The sequence below is a fragment of the Harmonia axyridis genome, chromosome 6, assembly GCF_914767665.1.
Source record: "Harmonia axyridis chromosome 6, icHarAxyr1.1, whole genome shotgun sequence".
In the NCBI taxonomy this organism is placed as follows: domain Eukaryota; kingdom Metazoa; phylum Arthropoda; class Insecta; order Coleoptera; family Coccinellidae; genus Harmonia; species Harmonia axyridis.
In genome coordinates this window covers 17,279,838-17,305,834 of record NC_059506.1, presented here as the reverse complement: position 1 = coordinate 17,305,834, position 25,997 = coordinate 17,279,838, and the positions used below count along the sequence as shown (strand labels likewise).

At 33.9% G+C, this 25,997-nt stretch overlaps 1 protein-coding gene and 1 non-coding gene across 5 annotated transcripts in view; one reads left to right on the top strand and one right to left on the bottom strand.

Annotated features, from left to right (window-relative positions):
• LOC123682885 (NPC intracellular cholesterol transporter 1 homolog 1b) overlaps positions 1-25,997 on the top strand; it is an 87,811-nt gene that overhangs the window by 4,466 nt on the left and 57,348 nt on the right. The gene's annotated exons all lie outside the window — the stretch shown is intronic.
• On the bottom strand, positions 6,012-6,084 carry Trnas-aga. Its single transcript has one exon. It is a non-coding gene; the product is annotated as a tRNA-Ser (tRNA).

Genomic DNA, 25,997 nt, shown 5'->3' with positions numbered 1-25,997 from the left:
TAGATGAAAAATATAAAATTAATTCCGTACTTACATGGCGGATATTCATTATAAATAAAATAAAACTCACAGTGAAGCATTTAAAAACGAATTAAGAGAATTTGTGAAAATGTGTCGGTAGTCCGGGTGCTTGTGCCCACTACAAAATATCTTATCGTTAAGATAAAGTAATAGACATAAAGTGATTCGGGAAGTATAAATTTTTGTGTACAGGGTGTTTCACGTAAGCGGGTTACTGGATTGTGTGGCTTATTCCTTGAGCAATATTGGAAAGTGACCCATCACAATTATAGTATTTTTCACGGGCTATCCAAATATATCATCGGAAAAACTATCGAAGTAAGGCATGGAATGTTATTGAGAAAAAACCGCTTTTCCAAAAAAAAAATTTTGGCAAAATCGACTGGTTTTCAAAATGAGACTTTTTCTCATCAATTGTTTCTCCATTTGAACTTTCGGTTTTCAAGAAAACACAAGATTTTTTCTTGCGAAATATATTTCATAATATTTTCCCATATTTTCTGAATGCTTAATTGATTCAGAATCCGAATATGCAAATATATGGGGGTTTCATATTTATTTCAAGAAATTCCATTCAGAATAAACCTAGGAAATTCAGATTTCATATTCGGAAAATATATCCATGTGTCTGTGGTTCTATAAATATTTGATTGTCGAATTGAGTTTTCCTTCTATATTATAATAAAAGCTTTTTAGCTTTTATTATAATCGAGAATGAAAACTCAAAGAAGAAGGAGAGAGAGCGATTATTATAAAAGCTTTATATTTTTATAAAGCTCTTATTAAAATCGCTCTCTCTCTCTCCTTCTTATTTAACTACGATAGTGGTTTCTATTATAATTGACAATGAAAACTATCGGAGTTAAAGAAGAAGAAGAGAGAGCGATAATCGCTCTCTCTTCTTCTTCTCTAAAAGCTTTATATTTTAGCTTTTATTATAATCGAGAATGAAAACTCAAAAATTTGACAATCAAATATTTATAGAAGCATAGACACATGGTATATTTTCCGAATATGGAATCAGAATTGCCTCAGGTTCATTTTGAATGAAATAGCTTGAAATAAACTACCACTATATTTACATAATCGGATTCAGAATTGATTGAGTATTCAGAAAATATGAAAAAATATTATTAAGTATATTTTGCAGAACAATAATTTCGTTTTCTTGACAACCGGAAGTTCAAATGAAGAAAAAATTGGTGAGAAATTATCTATAGACCTTCTAATTTTGAATTCAAATTTGCAAAAAAAAATTTTTTTTCGGAAAACCGATTTTTCCTCAATAACTTTTCATGCCTTGGTTCGATCGAAACGGATGGATAGCCCGTAAAAATACTATCGAATTGATGGGTCACTCTTCAATTTTGCTCGAAGGATAAGCCCCAAAATCCAGTGACCCGCTTACGTGAAACACCCTGCTCAACTTGCCGTGCTTTTGTGCGCTTGTTGTTCGCTCAAATATCTGTAATTTCTGAATTTTCTACTGTAAAAGCTACTCAATAAACTTTAGTTCGCTATCCAGAAACTATTGATTTTATTGACTTTCTTTTTCTAAGTTACCTACTGTAAGTTACTCAAAAATTTTTGTATATCCAGACCGAAAATTATTCTTATTAACATATAAATATTTACATATGAAAAAATACATAAGGCCATAAGTTTGTTATTCTGAATAATCTCAATGAATTTTGAATTGGCATTATTTAATAAATTTGTACGAGACGAATAATTTTAAGATTTGCATTGGAAATTTTCACTTCAATTATGTGGAGTCGTGGAAAGGAAGTTGAATAATAGAATATTTCTTGAGAAAACAAGATTGATTTGATGAAAAAATCCTTTTTGATCAAAAGTCCCTCCTGATATTTAATATTTGAGTACATTTTTTTTCCATTTTGTATTCGGAAGAAATTAACGGAAAGTGAAATTAGAAATAATGTATTCATCTGGTACAAAAATGCTTGATGGCGTTCACAGCCAAGAAATTGATAAGTAATTCGTTCAGATTTTTAACTTGAGCTTATGAATTCCTTATTGTGATAGAAAAGTGAAAGTTCTATTCAAATCAATATAATTGATACTTTTTAAGACGAGTAGCCGACAATTAAAACCGAGATTAAAACAGACTAAGAGTGGAATAAAAAAAACAGAGAAAAGGGTTTTTGGAAATTAGTAGTAGTAGTTGAAGGTCAAAGTAGTAGCAGTATTAAATTAGTTGTTAATAATTGAACATGATTTTTTCGCGAGTCGCTGATTTTTTTTGTGGTTAATCACATCGGTATAACGATTTCACATGCAATATATGGTTATGCTTCGACGAATACTTTCTGAAATATACAAATATATATTGACAAATATAAACTTCATCAAATACCAGAAATAAATTTTATAATGAATTTTTCTGTATTGGGTTTGATTGTTTCGCTTCTATTTTATCAACTCTCTATTGCATGTTGTAATATATTTCAATATAAATTTTGGCTTTCGTCAGTGCGCTACTGGCAGGGGCAGATCCAGGCAATGTTTGAGGGGAGGGAGGGTGCATAGAAAGTCACGGCTCATATAGGTTAGCAGAATAGCGGAATTTTTTGTTGGTACCTACTAGGTCTAGTTTTTTTTTTGAAAGAGGATTTTAGTAGATCATGTCATATTCAGTTTCAAAAATGTTTGTAGGCCAAAAACAAGTTAAAAAAATTTCACATATTTCATAAATATATGTAGATTTATTTCATAAGAAAACCCAGGCGCAAGAAAGTATAAAGTTTAGTAAAAAGAAATCTTATTATTTTTGCATGAAGAACAAGGCTTCAATAACCATAGTTAGAGTGATTCAATTTAGGTCGAATATGCGCCCCGTTTTTTCCAATAACTACGGTTCCGAGTTAACAGTTGTGCCTTAGGGGAGCAGCTCTTCCTGAATAATTCCCTGCCAATCCCACTAAACACACAGCAAAACCTTCCTGACCCTTTCCGACGGCTCACCGCGTTTCGACCACGACCGTTTTTGCTTGACGTTGTCGTAAATGATCCTCTTTTCATCACCAGTCACCAAGCGTTTCAAAAATGGGCCGATTTTGTTGCGATTTAGCAGTGATTCTCAATTGAAATTAGGTTCATGTGGTTTTTTGCGTGTGGTACCCATACATCTAGCATATTCTTGAGACCAGCGTCTCTCACTGTAAAATATAGCGTATTTTCTTTTTGCTAGTGGTCTTTGTGACGCGCATAAAACCAACTGAGTCAACTTATCACAAAACTGTCGGAAAGTGTTTGTAGTGCCAAATCTCATCTTTCTAACGCCATATGGTGCAACCTGATCGGACCTGCAACAACGTGAGATACAGGTAACTAAAGCCATCTATTGGAAAAAAAGTTTTCCTCTTTACTACACCTAATAAATAAAAACATATGATCAAATATTGAAAACTTAATAACAAAATCTAGTCTCCTATTTTTCTGACTAGCGTATCTTTGGATAATATTTGCAACATTCAGACTGCTGCAAATGATGCTGTGTATATGCATTCAATTTGTCTTAAACCATTCTAGATTTTATCCAATATTTCACCCTTCTGAGTGTCCACGCATATTTTTCAATAATTCAGTATACATTTTTATATTTATAAGGTTCGCGAGGGGGGGCCATGCCCCTATGGCCCCCTCTCTGGATTCGCCCCTGGCCACTGGTGACCGCGTTCTGGGACCGTATTCTCGACAAGTGATCTTTCAAAACGTATACGTTCTTTCAGTGCTCTGAACACTGAATGAACGTATACGTTTTGAAAGATCACTTGTCGAGAATACGGTCCCTGGTGTTCAGTCAAACAGCTGGAAACGGTCTGCTAGGTTCACACCTTAGAATATTGATAGAAGGAACGGAAAGTAAACATTTGTGCTAGATCCCGAATACAAGGGAGATGGAAGTTTAGTGTCACCAATCACAATCGAGCTAGACGATTATGTTTCGTCTCCAAAGAACACCTACCCGGTGAACAAAGACGTCTAATATGGAGAATGGTAAACAAATATGATTCCAAAGGAGGCTTCAAATAACTATTGTCTCGTAAAATATATTCATAAAACTGACAACATCAAAATGTAATTTCTTCGAAATATTGACAACGTCAAAAAATTATGTTTCTTAGATATCTTAGATACAGAGTTTCTCCAACAGATTATGTGTGCGAGCCATAGGCATGGATAATCCTGATTTGATTGTTGAATGCTTTATCAGGAATCCTTTTCTCATAACTTCACAATAACTAAATCATTAAACTGAGAACAACATTGACATTTTTGAAACACCAAAGAATTTTTATGAATAAATCACATTGTAAACTATTTTTGAGCATGAACTGATTATTTCGAAATTTATCAAATTATGTTATGCTACCGCTATATGTAGCATCCCGTCAGGCAAGGAGTGACGAATGTTGGCATCAAAACAAATGCATCAGTTACATTACGAGGCGATTGCCGTTCCTCTTATTAATGTTCTAAGGTTCACACCGGTATGTTTTCGAACGTATATGGCCGGTACTTCAGAATTAGCAAAATACCTACTGTCATCGTAACAAAAAGTTAGAGCAATCTTTTCAGAGAACGAACACTCAAAAATAATGTGCACAATTTGAGTCCCATAGGATGTTGAGTTTGAGGTTTCGTATGTTAGATTGATTCATAAATCATACTGAAATAACAAACCTTTGTGGGAAATGTGCCGCTCTGTTTGACAACAGCCTTGAAAATATTCTCAAGAGAATTGAGCTACTGAACGTGATGGATATAGTTAATTAGTTAAATTGGAACCATAAGTGTCAATGGCACACACTTACCTACAATTGGAAAACAGAGAGATTTTTGATGGGTGAAATTAAGGAGAAAAAAAACTGCAAATTTGCATGAAAGGTGATTACTTCATCCATCTCAGAACAACTCACGTCATTTGAAATTCAAATTAACATGTCACTGATTTCAATTAGGGAGTTCTCAGTTCCAAGAAGAAAAACAAATGTTTTTGCGCCATAAGGTGAATTCTTCAAGAATGAAGCTTTGTTTCTGATCTGATAACCTTTTCAACCTCACAATATCTTTCGATGTTTTTTTTTTTGTGAAACAATGCCAAAAGATGAAAGAACACAAGGAATTCCCGTTGAGTATCGAGTTCATGGCGAGAATATATATGTATACGGGGTGTTTCCAAATTCGACGTGAACCTTGGAGGACGTGTTGGTACGACTCATTTGCTGTCATTTGAACTATATTTATTGATATCCGAAAATCAACAGTTTCCGAGTTTGGAGCACTTTAAAAGATCGAACCCTATCGTTTGAAACCTTCCCCGGCTCAAAATTAGACCAATACATACATAGTGACGAGATGATTGAGCGATCTGTTCGGGGAACGACCGCTCGAAAATTATAAAAATTTTTTTGGTCGAAAGTATCAGTAATTTATGTTTTCATTGCTTGTCAGTTTGCAATTTAATTAAGTACCTAATTATAGTCTAAAGTTCAGATTTCTGTTAAAACACTAATGAATTATGTATAAGATTTTATTCCATGAAAAAATTACATGATAACGAGTTTCGTACAAGCGCGGACAAACTACCGACTTCACGTATGTTAGTGGTTTAACACTTATATAATTTTTAATGGAAAAATAAAGAAGGCTGAAATATGTTTCAACTTGGTTTTCGAGTGAAGTCCACGAAGATATAAGGATGCCTACTAATTAAATAAAAGTTATGCATTTAGCCTATCCTATTAACTAATAACTTCTTTCTTGCCATTATGTGTGGAATACAACATCATTCTAATGTCCTCCGCATGATCCCTTACAGGACTAGATCCTTGTGACGTGATTTTCGATGACTCGCAGTCACAATATCTTGACGAATTAAAAAAGTTGGTTGATGTCTGAAATTAATTGTAATAGCATAATATTTTGATAGCTAATAGAAAATCGATTAATTCCGGAAAAAGCACCTCCCCGAGCGGGACTCGAACCTGCAACCTTCGAATCTCTAGTCCGATGCTTTACCAATCGAGCCACCGAGGAAGTTGCAATTCCATCTGCATCAAAATATTGTGCTATCTTGACGAATGTTGGTTTTCACTTTTCAGACTGTCAATAGTCTGAGGATATCGGCATACGCACGATCCTTCGCATAACCCTACAACATGAGAGTTGACAGTCTGAGTGACACTTTCTTCGTACTCCACCAGACTAAATTACACACACATAGTGACTATTTGTGGATGCAATGGTCTCTCAGTAAATACATGACGATTTCCATTACCATTGTGAGATAATTTTGCTTTTTTAAAATGACACCGAATAAAAAATGTCCTTCGTCGCTGAAGATAATATGATGCTAAAAATTGTCATCCAAACGTTGTCGTTCAACCACCCAATCGGCAGATATTCTACGGATTCCTTGGTCTGTTGGCTTTGGTTCTTGTATTTACTGAATCTAATAAGGATGGAGATACAATTTCTATATGCAAAATAAGCCATAGCATGCATTTTGATGGTGTATGGGTGAAGACATCAGTAACAGATCCAGTCTCTTCGAATTTTTTCAGGGTCCACCTGGTTAATAGCAACAGATCGTACAAACTACGTATTAAACTGTCAGAAGTGGAGGGAATGAATCCCATAGCTGTATGAACTATTTTTCAAAAACTTTTGACGCCATGTCTGAGTTTTTCTCATATTATTGATCAGAAATTCGTTTCGTAGTGTAGGATTCCACATATGCCTACTTATGCGTTTCGTCCCTGGCACACACAACGGACTCATCAGTGTGACTTTGGTATATTTGTGTGTGCCGTGTCACGCTTGGGGAATTTATTATTATCGGGAGCCGCCGGTACTCGAACCCGGCAACTTGTCGCATCTCGGTGAGTGAGTCTATACTCTTAACCTCTAGGCCACCGAGTGCTGTGTTTATTGTTGCTATGTGGAGCTTTATGAGAAGCAGCCACAGTAGTGACTTATGCAACATTTCTGATCTTTGCTACAATTTTGATTTTTTTCGATAAATCTAGTTTTGAAATCCAATAATAATGCAAAATTTGAGTAGCTCAATGAGTTTAGAAGTTGTTACTAGAGATATTTACCCTTAGCTCTTGCGATTTTCATTTCACTGATTCATATTGAAGGAGAAATATTAGTAGTACATATGTTATTCTCGAATATAAAAATGTATATTTTGAGAGAAAATCAGAATTTAGATTTCTTGCAAAATTATATGGAGGGAATGAATAAGAGGAAGGACTTTTTTCCGTGTTAATGAAGTATATAATTGATGCTATATGCTTGCTATATTCGACAATGCTGTTCTTTTATCAATTAATAATTACCAGCTTGATAATTGAATTATGATGCGATGAGTCACGGCTTGAACCGCATAGATTGTCTAAATTTTAGAAATGACATTTGATTTCTTCTTTGAATTATTGCATGTGCACTCAAGAGGTAGATAATTCATGTTGTAATTCATATTCCTATTAATGCATTTGATATTCATACCTTGAAATTGAAGTGGCAGCAGATTGGTTATTTTTTATGAGTAAGTATAGTATTATTTTGAAAATAGAATGAACATGAGAATGCACTAAAGTGGGATCAAAAGCTTTTGAACGCTTGTTACAATTTGTAGTCATGTTATTTTTCACGAGATTCTGTTTGTAGATTTTGCTCCAATATACTGAATTCAGTCTTATGAACACAAATCTTCCTGGTCTGTGAAATGCCACGAAAAAATTAGAAAGACCCGATACTTTCTCCACAAGCTTTTGGGAAAATTGATATATTGTGGAATTTGAAATTCTACATACCGAAAATAACAGTTATGGTTTAACCTCTAGAAATAACTAGACACAATAACATTTAATTGATAATTAATTGATTTAATAAAATTCCTGAGGTCATCCAAACCATGAAAATCTTCAAGTCCTTCAAATCTAACTTGAAAAAATTTCTGATAGAAAGAGCACCCTACAGCATTCAGGAGTTCCTCTCATCTTAGATCAGAGCGATCTTTATTTACTTTGGTTAGGATTTGTACTTTGTTTTATTTCACGTTATCTCTTCACATAATGTATATGTTTATGAGAATAAATAAAGCTATCTATCTATCATTGGAATATTATCGAACGACCAAGTGGAATTAATAACTCGACGTTTTTAAATGATATCGAGAATAATATTTGATTTTCTGGATCCCTTATTAAAATCATGTACAGGGTGTTTCACGTAAGCGGGTCACTGGATTTTGTGGCTTATCCTTTGAGTAATATTGAGAAGTGACCCATCACAATGATAGTATTTTTCACGGGCTATCCAAATATGCTATCGGAAAAACTACCGAACCAAGGCATGGAAAGTTATTGAGAAAAAAAAAATTATGTCCCTTCGTAATTAAATTGTTGAGTTCAATCATATATGCATTGTTTCATATGCTATTTACAATGGATTGGTATTTGTACGTATTCATTCTGGAGACCTATGTAAATAATCTTCTGATACATCCATTCAAATACAACTCTTTCGATTGAATCATTCGATATTGTGGATTTTTTCATTATTTCCAAATCATTTTTTAGATAAAAAATTTATAAAAAACATATCTTGATTCGAATTTTGTAGAAATTAGTGAAAAGCATAGAAAGAATCAGATTGACGGAAGGACAACTGCTCTTGTTATAGAAAGCTCGAATTTTTCTGTGCTCATCAACAGTTGAAACCATAGAAATATTGAGTTTCTTAGATGAAAAGAGGTTTTTGAGCATTTTCTGTTATTCATTTCAATACAAACCATACGGTGTTATATATTTTTGAAATCAGGAAAAATTAATCTTTCACAAAATGGCACACAAATCTAGTGTTCCCATTTGAAAAAACATAACTTTGGGGTCATAGTTTCGTAATTAAAAACCCTTTTGGGAATACGAGCACGCCACTGAATTCTACGTGCCTGTATAATGTTTTAATTTCAGAGCTCTATCATCAGTATTAGCGGAGATATAAATGTTTTTCGATATCGCTATTTTCCAATTTTCGCTTATAACTCGAAAACAAAAAAAGGTGGCCAAAAATGAATACTACCCTTGTTAGTTTCTCAGAAAAAGAGACCGAGAATGGGGTATTAGATTTTGTCTATCTCATTTGGTTTAAAAGTTGTAGTGCTAAAACATCGAAATTTGCCCACCCTGTACATGTTTAGGTATTCTGCGATAAAAGGAAATACTGAATTATATTGTGGAATTTTCAGTATTTCGTATTTCGTCGACATTCTTTCTAGAATTAAATCGATACTCGTTAGTGATTCTTGCGTAAATTGAGTTTAGGTTCGTTCACATGCTTCGATGGACGTTGAGTCTACTAAAAAACAAAAATCAATTCCACATTCCCATCGACCTCTACCGTTAATTGATTTGCGACCTTCGCCTTCACTTACATCCACTCTTTGGTCTAAATAAAGTCGGCAAATCAACGAGTCGATTGTACTTCGGATACTTATATTGTATTTACATGCAACAAGCGCAATACACTAGATGACGATTGTTTTACGACATGGTAAATATGATTCGCCGTGGAAATTTTCAAGAAATACTGTTCAGATTATCACCTCGTTCGGTTTTAATCACTGCCCCATCTCGTTCAGCAAATAGTGACTAATTTTCAGTAATTTTCATTGGGTAAACAATTTTATGGGACGATAGGAAGTTTTTACGACTATAATAGTTGTACACTTATGACTGTTCATTCCTCATTTGTTTTTTTTTAACGTTATTCTCTGATCCGATCATTTCGTCACGATATCTATGTTTTTCGATTTTTACGCCGAGAATGGATCTAAGCAAATTTAATTCTGGTCGTAATCACGATATTAGGCCAATTGAAAAGTCCCCGGTCTGATGCACAGTTGGCTGCGCTAGTATTAAATCCATATGTTTTTAGTTAGTACCAACCTTCAAACGATACGTGTCAAAATTTGGCAGCAGTCCGACCATTAGTTCGTGAGATATTGCGTTGTGAATGTAGCTACTTTTGTTATTTGGAAAAAGATGGAAAAAAAATTTCGTGTGTTGATAAAATATTGCCTTTTGAAGGAAAAAACAGTTGAAGCAAAATCTTGGCTTGATGAAGAGTTTCCGGGGTCTGCACTAGGAAAATCAAAATCATTGATTGGTATGCTAAGTTTAAACGTGGTGAAATGAGCACTGAAGACGGCGAACGCAGTGGACGCCCAGAAATGGCTGTCACCGACGAAAAAACCAAAAAAGTTCACAGAATAATTTTGAATGACCGTACAGTGAGTTGATCGAGATATCATTCAGGAATATTTGTAAATGAGAAAGCTGTGTGCAAAATGGCTGCCGCGCGAGCTCACAATCGATCAAAAGCAACAACGTGTTAATGATTCTGAGCAGTGTTTGAAGCTGTTTAAGTTCAATAAACCAGAGTTTTTGCGTCGATAAGTCACAATGGAACATGGCTCCATATTTTCACTCCGGAGTCCAATCGACAGTCAGCTGAGTGGATTGCACACGATGAACCGAATCTAAAGCGAGCAGAAACACAACAATCAGCTGGCAAGATAATGGCATCAGTATTCTGGGATGCGCAACGTATAATATTCATTGATTACTTCCAAAAGGGGCAGACCATCAACAGCGATTATATTATTGGATCGTTTAAAGGATGAAATCGTTAAAAAACGGCTCCATTTGAAAATAAAAAAAGGTGCTGTTTTATCAAAAAATGCGCCGTGTCACAAATCAATGAAAACAATGGCAAAATTGCATGAGTTGGGATTCGAATTGCTTCTGCATCCACCGTATTCGCCACATCTGGCCCTCAGCGACTTTTTCCTGTTCTCAGATGTCAAAAGAATGCTCGCTGGAAAAAAAATTAGCGCCAATGAAGAAGTGATCGCCGTAACTGAAGCCTATTTTGAAGCGAAAGACGAATCGTACTACAAAAATTGTATCGAAAAGTTGGAAGATCGCTATAATCGCTGTATCGCCCTTGAAGGCAACTATGTTGAATAATAAAATCGAATTTTGCCAAAAAAATGTGTTTGACTATGGAAGACCGAGAACTTTTTAATTGGCTTGTTAACTACCGAACGGAAAGACCTAGAAACTTGAAATATTCAAGGTAGGATCGAATGTCGCGATTGATTTCGTTAACAGGTCAAATCTGACTAGTGGTTCCGTAAAAAATTCCGACCGTTCAAAATATTGTAATATTGTGTTCAATTGAGAAGAAAATTTCCATTTGGAAGTATGTTAAGTGTTTTCCAATAAGACGTTTCATTTTGAATGGCCCGGTATTCATCTTTCTGATTCTGTCATCTTTTGACATTTGACCAGTAAAAACTACGCCATTATTCTAAAGACGGATCGATACACGCTTCACTAAAATCACTAAAATTCATTACAAGAACGGTGAAAATTTTGGACTCATAGTTGGCAAAACTTAAACACTTATAGGTCGTCGTGAAGCACCTTTTCGGATAGCAATAATGAAGCTGGTGAATTAATTTGAGCTAGGGCTCGAACTTTTCGCATTCTCAAATTTATTCGATTATTTGAATAATTCATTCAAACAAATATTCATGCTTGATTATTCATGAGTAGTCATGAACTATTCATTGAATATTCAACTAGTATTCAATGAGTATTCACTGAACATTCATTGATTATTCAGTGATTATTTAGTATTCAATGAGTATTCACTGAACATTCATTGATTATTCAGTGATTATTCAGTTAATATCATATCATACGACAAAGAAATGGTGAAATTATACAAATTTTACAACATTTGCATAACGTACTATATTTAATTCCTATACAATCATTTTAAAACAGTGTTATACAGATTTCAATACGGTTGCATAGCTATTGTATTCCTTATAATAGCGACGTTAAAAGTTGGTTGTAAAGGAAGCTGTATAGATAGTTGCATTAGAGTTCCTTGAGAAAACTAATGAGGTTGTTGCTTTACGCAGAAGTAAAACATTACACAATAAATATAACTTTATATTATAATCCTCTCATAACTACGACAGTATTCTTTATATAGACTTTATAGAATCAAAATGTAGTTTCCAGGAATAAATTTATCTCAAGTTTTGCGTGATTAAGTCTATTTATATCATCTACACATACCTACGAACATATAACCCAATGGTAATAGAATAATTACGCGGGTTTTCTAGAAGGTTCCGTTTATAAAATGAATTCGGCAATATCTGTGTGGAATCAAATGAATAAGAGTAGTCATTTCAAAAGATCATTTAAAAAGAAATACCATTGAATACTTTTGACTTGCAGTGATCAACCTCTTATTGAAGAGGCATGTAACGAAGAGGCTAATCTGGAAGAAACAACAATTTTAGTTTCAGCCAGGCGCATTATATATTGAAGAATAATCCAAAGGAAGACCAACATGATATGTCAAGGGGAAGCATCGACGTTGAAGTAGTAGTTCTGATACCAAGGACTAAATTTCGATGCACTCTTTATATAAAATTGAAAAGAAGATTTAAATAAAAGAACAACTTGAGATGTGGGCGACGTCTTTTAACATCAGTCATTCTGCATTAAGAGAGCTTTTCGTTATATGGAACCTGGCTACTCCTAATCTTCTTCCTATAAATACAAGGACTTCCTAAATACTCCCCAACAAGTTAAATTGAGAATGTAATTTTTTCTTCTACTATCTCGAACATCTTTTACAGAATATGAATACCGGTATAAACAAATCCAATGATTTTATTATTTCAACCTTGAAAATAATCTGTTCTGTATACAGAAGTTATTCGAAACACAATGTAACTAAATAATTGTTAACCGTCGTTGTTAAGCAATACTTCTGTTCTATTATGCAGTTTGCCAAAGAGCAATAGGATAACATAGAAATCTAACGTACAATGTTGCTGGCTTGGGCAGTAAGTAGTTATACCAAGATGTTCTAAATGCGCCTACAATATAAGTATAGTACTTCAATTATGAAAAGTCATCTATTTGACACCGATTAACATAAGGGGGTTCATTGTAAACCTTACTCAACAGTAAACTTGTGCTGAAAGGAGTTAAGTCATATAAAAAACACAACATTGCGACAGATCACTTCATTTTTACTAGGAAACACCTATTTTTTTAAATAATAACTGATTAATTATTGCAAATAATCGTGTGTACCTACACTTTAGGCAAAACAGCTACTTGAATTTTTTGGCGCACAATGTGTTGGATCGCTCAATATACTCGTGACGTGATCCAATCTTCATCCTTTATATGAATATCTACCTTTTTTTTCTGTAAAAAACAAAATGCCGTGGAAAAATATTTTATATGTTTATTTAAATCTGACAACATTCAAAAGTGTTCAAGAATCAAAACGCACCTGATTTTTCGATAGTGTCAAAAACAATTTTATGGCGCTGCATTAAACAACATAATGAAAATTTAATATCGTATACAGCTCAGAAGAAAACAAAATCATTGTACAAGGTTCCTTATTTGTATTCTACACTATACGCCATATTTATTGAACGTTCGGATGTTCAGAACCCGTCGCCATTGTGAAAAAATTATATAGAAACGTACATACAAAAAAGGTGGGTCTGTTGGAAAAAATTCCAAACTTAATGAAACTGCTACAGGTTGTTCGGGGGTGTGTGGAATGACTCTGTCAAGTTATCCAACACGAGGAACCTGTGCTAACTTGAGGAGGGTCGAAAACCTCAACATTTCCGGACTTTTTCCAGTTTTTTGCTCATAACCTCTAAACTAAGTAGTTTTCGACCAAAATGTTCATTTTCAAAGTTGTCGAGCTTCAAATTCTCTACACTATTCACAAACTTTTCCGTAAACCTAATATCAATTGAGATACAGTCGATCAAAATTATAGTCCAGTAGACAAAGCAAAAAAATTGGGTCTGCTGGAAAAAATTCCGAACATAATGAAACTTCTAAAGATTGTTCGGAGGTGCTGTGGGATGACTCTGTCGAGTTAAAAACAAAAGTTTTGTATGAAAAATATTTCACAGATGGCTTTGTAGTCAAATTTGAATTTTCCGTATGATCGACCTTAATGTGTATCCATTCTATGAATCATTCACATGAAATTTTTGCGAAAATTGTCCAACTATTCGTTGAAATGTTGAAAAAAACATTCTGGACAAACGGCTTGACGGAGATTTCTACTAGGTTTCAAATAATCTTCTTTCAAATGATATATAGTTTTTAATTAATGAAATGTATTTTGAAACACCAAGAACAAAGAATTTCTCCATTTTCAAACGATCATGTACTGAAATCAAACATATCAGCAGAATTTCATGTGAATGATTAATGGAAAAAAGATACGTTGAGGATGTTCAGTCGGAAAATGTGAAATCGTTCGTACAAAACATTTGTATTTTTTGCCGCATAATACGAATCTGCAATAAAAAAATAGGGATTCCCATTTGAAATTCCAAAGTTGACCTTCAGCATAATTGGATTTCCCCCTCAGAAACATCAACATTCAAGTTGAAACATTTTTCCGTAAGATGTTTCCTTTTCGAGATTTTCGACTGATTCAACTTGAAAAATTTATTCGGTATACAAATACCTTCTAATCGAATATGAAAACGCTTGTTGTGCAGATCGAATTAATCTATTCAGAATTTGGCGTTTTTCTAATTGATTTGAAATTGCGAATTATCATATCAGTCCATTTTCATTCATATTACAATGAAATTTTCATTAATTGGTGGGATCATGCTTTGGAAATCATAAAATTCAAATGAGAACAGATTATTCACCTAATTCAATTGGAAATTGGATGAGTGTCGATTATTAATAGGTCATTATAAACGTAATCAGTAGCGTATATCGAAGTGTGGCTACTAAAAAAAAAAATTGGCGGATCTTGATTTCCATCGAAGAAACAATACTATATTGAAATTTGAAGAAAAAAAAGAAATTCTTATTTCAAATGCACTTAACTCTTATATGCGCTAGTTACATTCTAGAAACCAGTGAATATTTTTCTACCATGGCCTTCATTCTTCACTTGACACTGCCATGCGAAACAAAATTTTTCGGGTACAATTTTCGGAAATTTATAATTCCGAAACTATTGCGGTAAACACTTCCACGTAGGAATTATTGTATATGGTTTCGTCGCCCCAATACATGTTCAAGATTTCACAAAATGAAAAACCGTTATGTTTAACGGTTTTTCATTTTGTGAAATAATAATGGAAATAGCACATGAAAGTAATTTTTTTTAAAATTGAGTGTGAGCTTCTCGAAATATGTGAGGATTTTCAATGCTCCAAAATCTACAGATATACCGCTTAATCCCGCTCGATCCAAATCATCATCATTTAATTGATGAATTAATTTAATTTTGTACGGATGGAACTTGTGTTTATGTAAAATTCTGAAAACTTTAGATTGGCTATTACCGGAAGCTACAGAAAGTTGTACAGAGCGTGTTTGGTATAAGTTGGACATGTCCCAATACCGCCACAGCTGCTCCTTCATCATTCACAATTCCAATGGTTTCCTTCTTTTTTTTTTAATCCATTACTGAATCCGTCTCAACAAATTTTGACGTTTGAGAAAAAATGCAATTCATTTTTTTTATGTTTGTGAAATGGGCTTATAAAAATGGGCTTGTATATTGTAAAAATAACTAAAATATTCAAGGTATATTTGGGCTAAAAAGTTTATTTCTGGCGAAAACGTTTCATCAAAATTACGTTTTTTATACACCGTTGTGAAGACGCTTCCAAGACCCGTTCAAGCCTCAGATATATGTCGAAAGATTTCGAAAATTTCAAAACACTATGGGATAAGAAATATACGAGGTGGCTCGTCTGAGATGGAACACAATGTATGGATCAATTATTATAGAATATAACAAAAAAAAAAGCGATTTTCGCTTTAAAAAAAAAATAAAACATTTTCAAAAATTTTACCTATACGTCTTGATATAGCTACTATAAGATAATAAGGACCACGAATTCAATCGAAATGAGTTTGTTACAGTTGGAAATTGAAATCAATTACAGTAATGTATGAATAATCTGAACAGAAATTTCGTTCGGTTTATCAAATCATTCGTATTATAGGAATAATAATAATAAATTTATTCCTTTAGACTGTTTATACAGCCTTAAAGACAAAGGCGTATACAGAAAGGCTAATGGGAGAAATAAGAATTTTTTTCATAGAAATAAATGAGAATAAAAGAAGAAATAGGTTAACAAATTTTGACATCTTAAACATTTCGGGGGTGTTTTGAACCCCCAAAACCCCCACCCCCTGGCTACGCCTGTGATGCCAGTTGTAAAATCGCATTATTCTGGGGAAAATTGAATTATAATAGATATTAGTTCTAGATTTAGGAATCCAAAATAAAGCTCTGGTACGACCAGGATACTGTGGTACATTTATCATAAGTGAGCATACTGACGGATAGCTGAAAAAATTATTTGTTATCTTGTACAAGAACATAGCATCAAGCAGCGCCCTCCTCCCCTCTAGGCTCAAAAATTTATGTTCAATTAATAAACTTTTATAGTCTGTAGGTGAGCTGGTTGAATTGAATCTACAATTCAAACTTTTGAAGAATTTTTTGGACTCTAATTCGATTAATGTAAATGTGGTAATGAGGGTTGTAGATCTGGGTAGGGTACTCTAAGTTGCTTCTTACGAGGGAAATATACAGGGTTCTCAATGTGATCGCGTTTTTGAAATCTTCAGTAATTCTCAAAACAAAACCAAGCATCCCGAAACTTTTTTTTACCACCGCATCTATATGAAATTCAAAAGACAATTTTCATTAAAAAAAAGAAGCGGTCCAAGATGGGAACCCTGCGGGACTCTGGACGTGACGTCCACCTGCTTAGATGATTGACCATTAACGACCACGTACTGTCTTCTCCCATCCAAGTAAGATGCTTTCCATTGAAGAAGCGATCCAGTGACCCCAAAAAACTCCAATACCGACATTAAAGTACCATGGTACACCTTATCAAAAGCATTTGCCATATCTGTGTAAACAGCTTCTACTTGAAAACCATCATCTATGACCTTGATAGGTAATCAACATATGGCGACAAATAGGTCAACACTGAACGATCCCTGAAGAAACCATGTTGATCTTTGGAAATTCTACTGTTCGACAAATGAAAAAGTCTGTCTTCGAACATCTTGCCAAACTGGTCGAGAATGGAAACAGGTCTGTAATTACTGATAGTGAATGGGTTTTGAATGGAATTGCTTGAAATAAATAAAAAACTACCACTATATTAATATATTCGGATTAAGTATCGATTGGGCATTCAGTGAAGTATATTTTTAGAGGAAAAATGTCCTGTTTTATAGAAGACCGGAAGTTCAAATGAAGAAACAATTGGTGAGAAACTGTCCCTAGACCTTTTCAATTTGAAAACCATTCAAATTTGCAGAACAATTTTTTTTGGAAAAATGATTTTTGTTCCGATAGTTTTTCCGATAACATTTTTGGATAGCCCGTGAAAAATACTATCATTGTGATGGGTTACTTTTCAACATTGCTCAAAGGATAAGCCACGAAATCCAGTGACCCGCTTACGTGAAACACCCTGTACCCGGTTTTTCACCATAATTTGACCCCCCTTTAACTTTGTTACTAGAAGAGGTACAAAAAATGTTTTCTACAAAAGTTTTACGAAATGGACTAGTGTTTTTTTAAATGAATTCACAAAACGAAATATATACAGAGTGGGCAACATATTGATAGCCACTTCATTTTTTCAAATGGAACACCCTGTGTATTTTTCTATATTTGACTAGCTCTTTTTCCCCTGATTTCGAATATATAACATATGTTTGGCCTATCTTTCTTATTCTGAGTACCACAGAGTTTCAAATTTTAAGAACCACCTGGCAAGCTAATTAATCTGTTTTCAATTGAAAGGCTGCGATAATTCAGAATGCCCTTTTTTGAGTTATCTCGTTGGCAACGATATATAATATACGTTTGTCAATGAATGAAACTATTCATCGAATATGCACTACACAGAAGCGGAAAAATTTGAAATATTTTCGCTTTATGTGGAGAACAATAAAAATAAGAAAGCTACAAGGAGAGAATATATGGTTGCATCCAAATGATCCAATTCCAATTTATAGTGAAAAACGTTAACTCAAAAAAGGGCATTTTGAGTTATCGCAGCCTTCCACTTGAAAATTGATTACTTAGCTTGCCAGCTGGTTCTTAAAATTTGAAACTCTGCGGTATTCAGAATAAAAGAGGAAGGCTAAACATATGTTATATATTCGAAATCAGGTGAAAAAGAGCTGGTCAAATATAGAAAAATATACAGGGTGTTCCATTTGAAAAAATGAAGTTGCTATCAAATGTTGCTCAGTCTGTATACAGGGTGAGTCTTTGACTTGTACATATATTTTAACCCAAGATTCCTGAGGTCAAAAGAAACACTTTTTTCCTTTACCATTTTTTCCGATTCGACCCGGTTAAAAAGATACAGGCTGCTGAAAATCGTTAAAAAAATGTGATTTTCGGCTATATCTCGTAAATGGTTCTATCGAAGGAAATGATTTTTGAAATATAGCTTTTATTTATGTGATACATCTTCTCCGAACACAAGATTCCATACACATTCTTCTGTTTCTTTATTATGAACATTACATCCCATAAAAATACCAGAAATTCGAAGAAACCAACTCTTAAGAGTAATTTGAACGTTCATTGAAGAATATTTGGCTAATTTGCCAATATTCTGTTGGGTTTCTTCAAATCTTCGATGATTTTCATTTCATGCTAACATAATAACAAATATCATATCATCATAACAATAACAGTGTAAACTGTAAATGAATATTTTAGGTTAGAACATAGATTATTCGAACCGAACTGCTGTGTTTATATTTGGCATCACTCGAAATTTGAAATTCAAACTTAAAACAATAGATTACTATAGTCTGTGTTAAACCTTTCACAGATGAATATTATTTATTTGAGATTTTAAGGTTAAATGGCAATTCTTGTACGAAATGAAATAAACAACGATATCATATAAATGAAATATAATGAATGAATGGATATGAATATCAGAGCTAATATGGGAAGTAGCGAGCTCAATTCGTTATAATTATCGAAAATGAAATGGAAAATCAAGAAAAGAATATTTAATCTTTAGCGTCAACGAAATTGGAATAACTCATTTATTTTATTATGAACACTACTTTGTTCAACCAATGGAATGTTTAACGTGAGTTTATGATGGTTTTTCTAATTTAGTAGCTTATTTCCAAGGTTCAAAAGGTATATCTTATGTTTGAGAAAATTTCAGTGTTCCGGTTTTCAGGGGTGAATTAGCTCATTTTGAAAATTTAAAATGGCTATATCTATAACAGGACCGAATCGGAAAAAATGATAAATGAAAAAAGTGTTTCTTTTGACCTCAAGAATCTTCGGTTAAAATATATGTACAAGTCAAAGACTCACCCTGTATATTTCGTTTTGTGAAATCATTCAAAAATCCCTAGTCGATTTCGTGAAACTTTAGTAGAAAACATTTTTTTGTACCTCTTTTATTAACAAATCAAAGGGGTCGTCAAATTATGGTGAAAAACCCGGTAAAAGCCCACCTTAACTAACTTTTTACAACTTGAGAAATCTTAAAAAAACACATTATTAAAAAAATTGAATTGTTTCATCAAGCTTACAATAAAAAACATTAAATCTGCGTTAGTTTATTCGTGAACGATTGTATTACCTGAATGATAAATTTAATAAAGAATAGCTTTCTCCATCGAGTTGTAGCTCGAACTGGCTACACCACTGGAATGTGATTGAATATTTTCATATGAATCCAGACGTGAACTCGTCAATAAACGATTGCTGTACTTTCATCTATGCGTAATTGTCCCGCCCCGCCAGTTTTGTTATTCAGTCAAAGATTGAACTACATCAATTACAATAATTAATCGCAATTGAATACCAGAAGGTCCTTAAACGTCTGGGAATAGTGTTCAATCAATTATTTCAGGAACGTTTTGTCGCAGGATATTTTCACAATGTTATCTCGAATACTGTTCGTTATAATGAAATGAATCACTGGTAAATTCTCGGCGATTCTCGGAGTTTCCAAATTATGACTTCTAGCAACGAAATGTCGATTCGGAGTGATGTAATATGATTTCCTCTTTCCAGTATGGCATCACAAGTCACATTCTATTGAATCGATAAAATTGTTATCTAATTTTATTAAATATATCGCATGTTGTTCTAGGAATCCATGTACCTGTGTACAGGTGAAACATTTTTTGTTCATTATATTGCTGTGTTTGAAATTTCCAATGAAATAATGAATTCTTTTCTCGAATTTGATTATGATTAGGTATTTGGTTCAATAATCGGTTGCTAGAAAACAACTGTTCTCTTTGTGGGAGGAAAAAGGTCCAAAAGATGTCAAGGAAAAAAATCAAGCATCTCTCAAAAAAATCTCGGAAACTGAAAAACACATAATGATCAAATTGCCTTGGTTCTACAGAATATGCTTATTGGTTTTACAGTTATATTCTAGCGTTTGATGTTTCGGAGTTAGTCGTAATAATAGATGTTGAAATTTTTATTTAATAATAATAATAATTCTTTATTGCCATAACAAAGTGTTACATCATTTATCTACTCCTATTGAATTATAAACTCATTATACAACTGCTTTTGAGCAATTAATAGTATCTATTAATAAACAGCGTGATTTATAATAACTCACTACTATAACTCACTATTATAAATCAGAAAATATGGATCTGTGCTTCTATACTTCTCTGCTTCTATTCGATTGGCCGAAAGGGAACATTCCATTATTGTTATTGAGGGGAGGAATGTCCGAGGGAATGTCACTTTTGACGTTTTCAAATTAGGTTGATATCTAATTATTGTGAATGTTTTGCTGAAAACGATTAATTCAGATAGTGAAGATAGAATATTATAAAGGTATACATTCCCAAAAGACAAACAGCTAATGTTACCATACAGAATTAATTGCCCGAAAAAATATAAAGGAGTTTGAAAAAATTTTCAAGATTGGTGCAGCAGTAAGATCATTAAGTCATCGTTTACAGGGAATATTTTTTGGTATATTTTAATGCATTTTATAGGAAAATATTAAGGTTTTTCAATAAATTTCTATGTCTGTACTCTGTACAGGATTCGAGCTAGCCGAAGCAAGTTCGATTGTGATTGGTAGCACTAAGTTTATATCTCTCTTGTACGGGATCGAGCACATTATGTTTATTTCCCGTTCCTTCTGTCTTTATTCTAAGTCTGTATTTTTTCTTAGTATTTATTGATATAGTCGTAGATAAAGTATAGTATTCAACTTGCGGTAATGGTCATAACTCACTTGATGAATTACAGCACTCGCCTGCGGCTCGTGCTGCAAACATCATCTGCGTGAGTTATGACCTACATTACCGCTCGTTGAATAATATACTATTATTACATTGTGCAAAAGGTGAGCATATCACTAAAGCGATATCTTCCTGCCTACCTCAAAATTGTGTAAAAACAAGATATGATGAGACTCATTGCTTATGGCCACTAATTTAATACAGAACTAAAATCCGACTACACAAAACTGATCATACAGGATTGGAAAGAAAGGAGAAGGGAAAAGAGAAATTGCACGGCGCGATGAACCTACCTTTTTCAAAGTTCGTTAGTTAGTAAGTACTTCTTAAGGGTGTTCAATACCTTGTTCATACCACTGCTATTTCAGTGCTAATTTCAGTGCATTCCAATTCCAAAGTACAGGTCGGATTCATTTCATTTTTTGAGTGAACAATGACGTGATAGTGAACTTGAAGATCTCGTCTCGATTTTCAAAAAAAAATCGATAGTATTCCGAAAACTGAACTTTGAAATTAAACACTTTCTTTAAATGACTATTCAGCTTTAGAGAGACTTCTCATTTCAAGTAACTCATCCACAAATGTTCAGTGATATTATGAGTTTTGAATTGGTGCAAGCATTTTTTTTAAATTGCTTGATTTGCTCTAATTGTAGATGTTTTTCAAATAGAATTATGCTTTTTGGAACGCCTCCCAAAGGTTTACGCCTTTTTGCAACATGAACGCCAATAGAATCTTGGACTGTATTTTATGGCTCGAGATGAATGACACTCTTATGATTTACGAGGGTAGGGTTTCTCTGATTGGCTAAAATTGTGTACATTACTAGTTTATAACAATATTGCACTGAAGAATAGGGATAGGTAGAAAACTTGTTATGAAATCATTGTTAGAATTACAAACGATACTGTTCCTAAAATATATATGCTAGCTGATTTTATTCGTAAAGATGTCTGGAGAAGTACATTTTGAGCGCTTAGTATCATAAAGAAAATTTCAAAAGTCATAAAGAAATTAAGATGAAAAAAAGGTATCTGGATTTTTGCCGAAATATGGAAAATTATTAATATTTGAGAAATCTGAAAAAAAATTCTCAAAAAAAAAAGAAATTTCTTTTGAAAAACTCCCTATTCCCGAAACTCTATCTACAATATTTGTCATTTAATTTAACCCTAAAAATAGGCAATTCTTGATTAAGAAAATTTTCTCGTACTTCCTTCATTAATATTAACTTGAAAAAATTTATAGTAAACATTTTTCGCTTCGTGAAGCCATTCTTGTATACATACCTCTCTGAAAATTTCATGTCATAAAAGTTTAAGAAATTGCAAAATTTTTTTATAAATAATTTTTTTCGTTAACAAAAAATGAAAAAATTATGTAATGCAATGAAAAGTGATGTGCGTTTTTTCTTTTTCATCATCATATACCGTTTCTCCATCAGCGAATGACATCTTTTAATCCAAAAAAAATCCGCCGGACGCAATGGTTGCAGTCAAACGATCACATAAGACAGTTACACTCACAGAAAAGTCTAGCTATCAGGTGGACAAAGGAGAATAACCTTCCCCTTGAACATTTATAGCTTTTTAAAAGGCTTAAAGACAACGCAATTGATATAGATGCATCCAAAAAGGTCCAAACTAAAATTGATATGTATTTTTCAAGAAAGTAGAAGATATTTCATTTTGCATACATACGTAATATGTATGTATACAAAATATTATAAATACCTACATGTACATATTTACATAACGTGTTACATGTACTTGAGTGTTTTGTTCAGTTTTGTTTTATTTTATGAGAAAATAATATTTTTTTTTGTGACTTGATTAATAAACCTTTTTTTGATAATTTATAAGTTGCTTCATTTCATAAATTAAAATCACTCCAGTAATCCGGACGCCTCCATAATCCGGGCAGGTACCGGAACGAAATCTGCCCGGACTACTGAAGTTATACTGTACATGGCTGAGCGTAGCGTGGCTGGAAATTCAGCTAAGGTAGTCAATCACTACTTTGTCGCCTAGTAAAACAAATTATTGTGTGAATTTTATTTGGCAATAACCCTTTTCATCCGATTTCGATGAAACAAAGCTTGAATATTGAACTTAGATGAGCTGAATATATCTGTAAAAACCCAAAGTGACACCCGATAGATAGAACAAAATACAACTTTTCATTCCTATTCTGTTACTCTTTTCTTATTGCCCTCACTAATTTTTTTTCACGACTTATAATACGTGTCAAATGTCAAATAATCATTTGAATAATCATTCTGAATTTCAGGAGAATATCAAAAACTCTCATCTAGATAAAGAGACCGACAACAATAACCTAATAAATCGCATATCTTATATTCCTATACACAGTGTTGTGGCCTCCAAAGGCGCATAAAATGAGAACTCAAAAGCTTTTCGAATTTTACATTCTAGAAATCTCAATATCCAAATTTTTCTGATTTTCTCTGTGACATCATACAACCAGAGATGATCATATATTTTATCTCAATTCGAATAAATTGCTATTTCTATTATCCATACTCAAAATAAGTCCATGACAGTGGTTCATTGTCATTTCTAACTTCACAATATTTTCAGCGATTTTCTTATTTAGTATTATATACCTAAACAGTGGCGTACCCAGACATAAGCCTTGGAGAGGGGATAAAGGAAAAAATATCAAATTTTCCTTCTTTTGAAGAAGTTTTCCAAAGAATTTTGCTTACTCATAATAAGATTGTGATATATAAGGTTGTTACATATAATGGATATTCCTCCTGGGGGTATATATCCCCCTTATCCCCCCCTAGGATACGCCACTGTATCTAAACTGAACTGAATTTCTAAAGTTTACAGAAACACAAATTTACTCTTTGCTGGGCTTCATCGAGAGTTGAGATTTTATTAGGGGCAATAAATACCAAACAGGCGGTTCTTCAAGTTGAATGGGTGTGTCAGGTACAAATCTACCAAAAATTTTCGGGTAGCTCCATCTAGCGGAATTGCAGTTTCAGCGCAAAGTAGTCTACAACCTTAAGAGCAATCCTAAATGATGAAAAAGTAACACTTCGAGTGATAGAAGGAGGAATACGATTCCAGAGCTGGGATGACCTCAACGAAAAATTGTTGGACATATAATACGAGGCGTGTATTTAAAGTAAGGTCTCCAAGGCCATTGTATAGCCGCAAGTAGCGCTAGATGAAATCCGGCAACACTGTTGTATACGTTAGGCCCCCCTCCACCAATCGACACCTGGTGGAGCTCATTAGGACGCTCAGTCTTGACGTAGCAGACATTTGCAATGGAAGAGCCGGTTGTCGCTCCCGCCAGGTGTGAGTTACGTTCAGTCATCAAGTTTTTGCACTCAAAAAAAAAAACTCCACCTATAGAAATTCATCGTCAATTGGAAGAAGTGTATGGTGAGAATGTATGGACGTGAAAAACGTTCGAAAATGGTGTAGAGAATTTTCTGCTGGTCGACTAAACGTTCACGACTAGGAGCGCAGCGGCAGGCCGTCACACTCGGACGAAACAATGCGAAAAGTTGAGGCGCTTGTGCTGAAAGATCGCAGGTTGACTCTCAATGAGTTGGCCGAAAAACTCCAAGATGTGTGCAGTAGAGACTCTATTCATTCAATTTTGGCGAATAACCTGCAAAACCGAAAATTGTCAGCCAGGTGGGTCCCGAAAATGCTTACCCCGGAGCACAAAGTCAAACGTCTCCAATGTGCCCAAGTCTTTCTCGCCAGTTTTGAAGAGGAAGGGGAAGAATTTCTTGATTCAATCGTCACATGTTTCCTGCTCTTAAAAAAAATCTAGGAGGAATGAAATTTGCGAACGATGAAGAAGTTCATGAAGCGGTCATTTCGTTCTTGCGCGAGGCGGCGGGATAGTGGTTCGAGGAGGGGATAAAAAAATTTGTCGTACGAATGAGGAAGCTCATCGAAGTGAATGGCGATTACGTAGAAAAATAGCTTAGATTTCAAGCTTTACAGCAATGTACAAAACTTAGTAAATAAATGTTATTTAATGTGAAAAAAATTAATGGAGACCTCACTTTAAATAAACGCCTCGTACTAGTCCCATGTGCTGGTATCCTGAGAGTATTATTGGAATGGGCTAGTATTATAGAACTCACCACCCAGACCACGAAGACCCTCGCAGAGATATCTAGGCTCACGAGATCTCATAACTTTGGAAGCCCAACAACAACATTCTTATTTATTATTATTCTTATTTATAGGATCGAATTGATCTGGGTTTGAATCTCACCGCAACATATATCCATCAGAATTTGTGTTGAGAACTAAAAGAAAAAAATAATCCATATATTGTATAGATGCCTGTGTTTTCTCAAAGATTATGCGACTCTGATATCGGATATTAAGTTTGAAAAACACTATGCAGGGTGTCCCGAAATTAATGCAACAAAATTTAACCAGTGATTGCAGAGACGAAATTAGCCGACCGGTTTTTTTCATTTTTGTCCAGTGGTATGCCATTTCGGAATTATATCCTCCG